Below are 7607 nucleotides of genomic sequence, written 5' to 3'. Positions count from 1 at the left end.
GTACATGTTATGTGTTTGTTGAATGACTCACATATGAGTGATGGGGATATATGGAGTAGATTGGATTTTTTTTTTGGAGGAGTGGGGATTATCATTGTTGATTCCACTTGTTAGGAATCTAGTCGTGGCTTAGGTTATAAACCTAGGAACCTTCATCTCGAAGTTGCACAATGCTATAAGGGTTGGATCATGGTTTTGATCACTCATGAGGTTCACTCAAGAGCACACATCAAGAAAGAAACCTTGATCCTCAATCAACATCAGTCTCACAAAAGGGGGCAACCCCAGATTTAATGGCTATCCATATTGTTGTAGATATGTTTCCTTCAATTAGTCATAGATACTTGAAGGGTAAGCATTGTGGTACCCTCGAAACTACATGAATACTTATAGAAGGGAATAATATACTTCTCACCCTTGGTATTTGGAAATAGAAGAATAATTGAAAGGAAATCATTATGGAACCCTTAGAATTGTGGGAAGAATTCTTGAAGGCAACAATCGATTTGGAGCCCTTGGTATCAAGAAATAGAAGGATGCTTGAAGGGAAAGTGTTATGACATCCTTTGAACTCTAGGAAGAGTTATTGAAGGGCACACTCAACTTGAAACCCATTTTTATCATAAGGATACTTGAAGGCAAAATGTGGTGACACTCAACCAAATTGGCGTTGTTGGTATGGAGTAATATAAAGGCAACCTTAATTTCAATATAATGGGCCACCTAAGATAAAATGTATATGTGAAAGTGAATATTAGAGTAAAATTTTATTTTAAACTTATAAAAACTTAAAAAGGGGATTATTAGGGTTAGAATTAAACAATATCTTATAAAAAATAAAATGAAGAAATTCTATCTTGATTAAGTATTGTAGCGATCTTGCCAAATGATCTTAGCTAGAGTGGTTTGGTGAATAACCGTTTCCCTAGTGGAGTGATTTCAAGTCTCTAGTGACATGTAACTGACCCGTTTATGACATTTATGAAATAGTTGCACCTAATTTAATAGTGGAAGTTGATCTTTTAAAGTTCACAATTATTGATCCTCTAGAAATTCTTCTTCTGGAAAAATAAAATAAAGGAAAAAGGGAGTATTATTGCTATCCTAAAACATGTGGGGAGAATATTATAATAATGATAATAAAATATTAAGTTATAATAACCCTATAGGGGAATGTGAGCATGAAAAAAAAAAAAAAAACTAATTCATCAATTAAGAAAAATTATATTCAAGAAAAGCCTCCTTGTGGGAAAGTGTATAAATTGGATAAGAGATATCTAAGAGAAGAAAATAATAAATTTAGGAAATAAATAAAAAATACAAAGGAAGTGAGAGGGAAAGAATAAAATAGGAAAACAGAAATTAAAGGAAAATAATAAAATGAAGAACATTAGAAGAAAATAATAACTAATTAAAAGTATTAAGAAAGGGGATAATTTGAGGAAGAGATCTAAGAGGAAATAGAAAATTCCTATAAAAGAAAATCAAGCTATTGAGTGCATGTCATATATACATCCTAGTCTTAGATGATTGTCTTAATATTGAATATATTTTTATGTGATTAAGTTGAGACCTATTTTGAGTTTATTGTGTGGAGCAACTTCATTGAGTGAAAACCTCTTGAGCTAGAAATCCTGTATAAATTCCTTGTAGATTCAAACTATAGATTGTACTATGCTAAAACAATTAAATTAAATCTACTTTACTCATCGGTGAAAATAATAAATGATCGATGGAATCACGAAGCATAAAAGAGAAAGAATTCAATCACACATAACACAATAATTTTCTGGGGAAAGCCACAACTAAAAACCACTTGTATCATTATATTGCATTAATAAAAAAATATGAGCAAATTACAATGCTTTTCTCAAGCTCGAGCAACCTCTCCACTATCTAAATCTATCTCACTGCTTTATAGACAAGCTCAAGCCAATACTTAGCCAATTCTTCTTCCCGCCAAGATCCTATTTCCTTTCACAATTTCCTTGGGAATTAACCCATATTTAATTGGGAAGTTCAACAAATATGAATTGTGCAATCCTCATAGGCCTTCCTCTGATTGCATGCACCAAGTGTACAATTCAGATGATTATACGAATGATAGTACAATGTCCGTGAACTCCAATCTCAATTGGGTCTTTCTATAATCTGACATGCATGAGCTAATTATGAGTGAATCTTTAGTTTACTATTTGATCAATGTTGGTTACACCCCACTACTAGATCTCTCACTAATTCCTCAATCGATTGGAACTAGTTTAACTGACTTTAACTTAGTTAAAATGAATTAAATAATTAAAACTCAAAATAAACCCAACTAGGGCTCCTAAAAAGTAGTACACTCTACATGACTCAAGTTAGACCCTCAACTCGAATTAACTGAGCCAACTAAGTCAAATTAACTTAGTTTACTATTACAAGTTGTCATGAGATGTGGAATTACAATTTAACTCCTAATTTAATTCAAGGACAAATTAAATTAGGAATTTTCTTGATGCTATTTTCAACATTTCTTATGGCTATTTTCAACATTCCCTCTCAAAAAGAAATAAATTAAACTCTATCTTGTTCTAGTACCTTTGGAATGTTCTTCATGCAACACTCGTTAATTTTGTTGTTGCTACTATAACATCTGTAGCCAAAAAGCATCCAAACAAAATAAACAGAATCAACTATGTCTACAACTATCTACTGGGAAAACTCTATTGTTGCTGACTCTACTACTGAGTCACCTGCTATGTTGTCAACATTTCTCTGCACTCCTCATTATATGACTAACACTTGTCCTCCTACTACTAAATACTATGGGACCCCATAGCAAGGTAATGATCCATGAGACAAAAAACACCTCAATCGATCCTACCCAAATTATGAAACTCTTGGACCAAGGTTTCATATCACTCCACCTCACACTTGGAGGTATGGTTGCATGTTCTCCTTCTGCCCACTTGGTTCAAAATTCCCCCCTAATAGAGGTCTTTCCATGAGTGAATGTCTCCAGTTGGTCTCCTCTCTGCTTCTCCAATTGTGGTTGTGCCACAACTTATTCAGGTTACTTCTGAGGCTACATGCAGAGAGGTAATTCATGCTCCCTCTCAACCACTAAGTATATAACCTTTTATTTTCTCCTCGAGGCCTTGCATGCATCTTGTACCTCAAGTGAATACATGTTCTTCACTAACACACTGAATTTTTTCACTCGTCCCATGGCGATGTGTCTAAGAAAAACCTTTCCTTTACTAAATATCACATCGTAGACATGGTAATCCAATGCTGCGATGGAAACAAGATTCTTCTTTAGTCCTGGAATATACATCACATCTATGAGTTTGAGAGGGGAGATAGAATACCTCTCAAAATTAATAGTACCAATGTCAGTCATGCTATACCTCCCATCCTCTCCAAACTCTATGTTCTGCTTGAGGTCTTTCTCCTCCAAGTCACTGAAGAGATCTCTATTCCCTGTCATATGGAATGAGGCACCACTTTTGTGAAACCACATTATTCCCATTACAGTGGTTTCCATGCATTTAATGAGAGTGAAATCAAGCTCGAAATGTGAAGCTATAGCTTCACCTATTGCTGCTACTACATGCTCCTTATTTATTTCTTTCTTATATGGGCATTTCATGGTATGTTCTCAAACTCATGACAGTGAAAAAACTTTATGTTTTACAAGTCCTTCATCTTTTCACCGTCCTCATCTTGGGATTTATTTCCCTTAGCTTTATTTCCTTTGCTAACTAATGGAAAGTAGTCTTCCACTTCTTTGGATGAGGTCTCATCTTTCGTGTTCCATATAATCTCTTCTTGTACCAAGTCAGACCACAACCGCTCCCACTCTGGTAGCTTCTCCCTCCCATTAACTGAGTCCTGGTAGTTGTGACATCTCTTGGGAAGGCCTAGAAGGGTTAGACTCACCATATTGTCTTCATCAACTATAACACCGATACTTCCAAGATCATCCCTACATTGGGTGAACTTGGTCAAGTACTTCGGTATTGTGTCGCCCTTCTCCATCTTGATATTTCTTAGCTTGTCCTTCAGTGCTAGATTTGTGTGATAAATTTTGTTTTGAAACTTGTTTGTCAATGCCTTCCACATTGCAAAGGGAGTTTCCTTATCATATAGGTTCAAGACAATATGATCTCAAACTCATCCTAGGATAATCCTTCTCTCCTTTTCCACACACTTTGTCCACTCTACCAGACCTTAAGTACCATTTGGCTTAGAAATATCATTATCTATGAATTCCTTAAGCCCATTGTCTTCCAAAACTGCCTCCATCCTATCCTTCCAAGAAATATCATTCGAACTAACCTCAAGTGCATATTGAGTCTCAATACGTAGAACAACATCATGATGGCTCTTAAGTATGATATTTCAAATTCGATTTCTCCTGCAAAAGACAACCTCTTATTCTTCCCTTCTATAGTGATTTCAACTCTGATACCACATAGAAATTCCTTGTAGATTCAAACTGAAGATTGTAATATCCTAAAACAATTTACTCGAATCTACTCTACTCATCAACGAAAACGATAAATGATCGATGAAATCACGGAGCATAAAAGTGAAAGAATTGGATCATAGATAACATAATATTTTTTTGTGTAAATCCACAACTAAAATTCCATGTTATCTATATATTGCATTAATCAGAAAATATATGAAGATTACAATTCTTTTCTTAATCCCAAGAAACCTTTGCACTATCTCAATCTATCTCACTGCTTCCTAGACAGTCTTAAGCCAATACTTAGCCAATTCTCCTGGCTTCCAATATCCTATTTCCTTGCACATTTTCCTTGGGAATTAGCCCATATTTAATTGGTAATTCCACAAATATGAATTGTGCAATCTTCATACGCCTTATTTTGATTGCATACACAACCTGCACAATTTAGATGATTATACAATTGATAGTACATTGTCCCTAAACTCTAATATCAACTCGGTATTTCTCTTCTATGACATGCATGAGTTAATTATGAGTGAATCTTCAGTTTACTAGTTGAGAACTATTGTTTACACCTCACTACTGTAGGTTACACCCCACTAATGGATCTCCCACTAATTCCTCCATTAGTTCAAACTAGTTTAACTAAATTTGACTCGGTTAAACTGAATCAAATAATTTCAACTCAAAATAAACTCAACGAGGGCTCCTAAAAAGTAGGAGACACTCAACATGACTCAATCTTCAACTCGAATTAACTGAGCCAACTTAGTCAAATTAACTTAGCTAACTATTGCATGTTGTCATGATATGTCGAATTACAATTTAATTCAAGGACAAATTAAATGAGAATTTTTTTCTTGATGTTATTTTTAACATTTCTTGCTACTATTTTCAACAAATCTCATATTTCCTATAGCCTCATTGTAGCTTGGGGTTTCTTGGGGAAGGAAAGTACCCAATGAGTATTATAGGAGGTCAACTAATGAGTAAGAAATATTCAACAAACATGTAAGGATTCGAGGATGGATCTCTTCAACCAACATTGGACTACTTCAACACTCAACTACCACTCTATAGATGTAGAAAGTGAGGATCAATGGTACTACATGTTTAAAATTGGTATAATTTATGTATGTTTAAAATAAAATTATTTTATTGATATGTTCAGTCTATGGAATGTTAAATAATATTGTGAAAGAAAATGTGTTGCATAATTTTATGTTATTGAAATTCTAACTGATATGAGATAATAATACTTTTAGATTTGGTATCTCACTAACAATATTTTTTTTGATACAATATCTCATGCAAATTTGTAATTTTTTTATTCAAATAATAGTGCCTAATTAGATCAACTGTATTGTGATATGCTTATGATACTAACTATTCCATTTCCATTGTGTCTACTAACTTTAGATATTCTAGTATGTTATATTGTATTTGTGTCATAACACTTATTAAGGTTTATCAAGTTTAAATCCAAAAAAAGGAATTCTAACTTTGAGATGTTACAGATTACACCTCAAATGAAAAAAATTATGATAGATAACATTTATGATAAATAGAATGCCTCATTCTTATCAAAATGCCATTGGAATTGTGTTGCTAATTAAGGTTTTAAGGGTAAGGAGAAATTATGAATTAGATGAAGGACACATAGGGAAGGTTAGAACTTGATCCAATCTGTTATGAAACCAGCTCACAAAAAGATAGAAAAGAGAGATAAATGCCTTAGAATTCAGCCTCTTCGAGGGGGCAATCTCCTTATGAATAATTCTTGGATGATACAAATGACAAGACCTCCTTCCTATATATAGGAGTCTAAGGGGTCATAATATAATCAGAGCTGACATAACAATAATAATGTAAGGGCACAATAATAACAATAGTGGGCTTCTATGGGGCACAATAATAACAATATGAGGACTACATGGGCACAACGATATACTAAGGGGGTTTTTCTAATAAAAATAAGGGGTTACACTGGTAGTATAGGGACCTAACATGCCCCTCTCCTTCAAAATTGTTGTCCTCAACGCTTGAGTAGTTCTTGACGCTTTTGTATAAAATTCTTGTCCTCCCATGTGGAATATTCAGCAGGTAAGTTCTTCCACTTGATGAGATACTCTAAAATTGATCGATTTCGCAGTTGTCGGGTTCTTGTTTCTTTGACTTCTCCAGGTTCCAATATTAATTTTCCTTCCTCAATATTTTTTGAACTGGGATCTTCTACAACTTTTGAATGAGTGGACACACTTCTTCGTTCTTCTTCCATTCATCCCTTGCTTCGTTTATCCAATATGGTTGGATAATAGAAATAGCACAAAACAATGCTTCCACATCCTCATCCTTTCTTGAGAGTGCATCTGCCACAACCTTTTTCTTCCCTTTTTTGTAGATGATTTCAAAGTAATAACCCAACATCTTTGTGACCCATTTTTGTTTCTCTTAAGAGGATAATCGTTGCTCTAAAAAGTATTTAAGACTTTCATGATCCATTTTTACCTTGAAGTCTCTTCCCATTAGGTAGGGTCACCATTTCTTAAGTGCATGTAGTATTGCCTACATTTCCTTCTCATAAATAGCTTTGTGTAAATACTTTCCTTTGGTTGGACCACTTTTGAAAGTAATGGGTCTTTCATATTGCATTAAAACAACACCAATTCCATTTCCTGAAGCATCACATTCCACAATAGATGTTTTTGTGAAGTCCGGCATAGCTAAGACTGGTGCTTGGCACATTGCCTCTTTAAGATGTCTGAAGGCCTTTGTTGCTCCTGGAGTCCATGAAAATGCATGTTTCTTCAATAGTGTTGTTAGAGGTGTTGCTATTCTCCCATAATTCTTAGCAAACTTGCGATAATACCCTGTCAACCCGAGAAATCCTCATAGATGCTTTATGGATGTGGGGATTTTCCATTCCTTAATGGCTTCAATTTTGCTAGGGTCTACCTTAACACCTTCATGAGATACAATATGACCCAGATATTCCACCTCTTGTACTCCAAAGAAACATTTGGAGCTTTTTGCATATAATTGTTTCTCGTCTAATAGTTTGAGCACCCTATCTACATGTTGAACATGATCCTTCTGAGACTTGTTGTAGATTAGGATATCATCAAAAAATACTAACTCAAATTTT

This window comes from Pinus tabuliformis, chromosome 8 (genome assembly GCF_031772625.1).
Source record: "Pinus tabuliformis cultivar Carrire ecotype Pingquan chromosome 8, CPIR1, whole genome shotgun sequence".
NCBI classification, from domain to species: Eukaryota; Viridiplantae; Streptophyta; class Pinopsida; order Pinales; family Pinaceae; genus Pinus; species Pinus tabuliformis.
Note: the sequence above shows the minus strand (reverse complement) of the source record.